This window comes from Nanorana parkeri, unplaced genomic scaffold (assembly GCF_000935625.1).
Source record: "Nanorana parkeri isolate BGI_ZX_2015 unplaced genomic scaffold, ASM93562v1 scaffold237, whole genome shotgun sequence".
NCBI classification, from domain to species: Eukaryota; Metazoa; Chordata; class Amphibia; order Anura; family Dicroglossidae; genus Nanorana; species Nanorana parkeri.
In genome coordinates, this window is record NW_017306505.1 from 1674865 (window position 1) to 1675596 (window position 732).

Below are 732 nucleotides of genomic sequence, written 5' to 3' on the forward strand. Positions count from 1 at the left end.
TGGGATTTCCACTTTAGTGTAAATCCAGCTGTGCTAAAACTACAAATCCCAACATGCCTGTGGCTGTCAGTCTTGCAATGCCTCATAGGACTTGTAGTTCCGCAACAGCTGGAGTTCTGAGGATGCCTACCCCTGTTATAGTGACTACTCCCAAAAGTCAATGCCCAACTCTGGATTGGACCCCCCAGAATTTTTTCCCCCTTTTACAATATATATATATTTCCCTCTTCTATGTGTCTTCTGGTAGGTCACATGACCTGCAAGGTCTGCCTCCTTCTCTTCTAGATGTCTTCTGGGCAGTCACATGACCTGCAAGGTCTGCTTCCTTCTCTTCTAGATGTCTTCTGGCAGGTCACATGACTGGCAAGGTCTGCTTCCTTCTCTTCTAGATGTCTTCTGGGCAGTCACATGACTGGCAAGGTCTGCTTCCTTCTCTTCTAGATGTCTTCTGGGCAGTCACATGACCTGCAAGGTCTGCTTCCTTCTCTTCTAGATGCATGACAGGCAAGGTCTGCTTCCTTCTCTTCTAGATGTCTTCTGGGCAGTCACATGACAGGCAAGGTCTGCTTCCTTCTCTTCTAGATGTCTTCTGGGCAGTCACATGACCTGCAAGGTCTGCTTCCTTCTCTTCTAGATGTCTTCTGGGCAGTCACATGACCTGCAAGGTCAGCTTCCCAAGCACTGGATGTGCAGACCATCAGTGCCAATCCCTGCATGCAAGTGTGGCCTGAC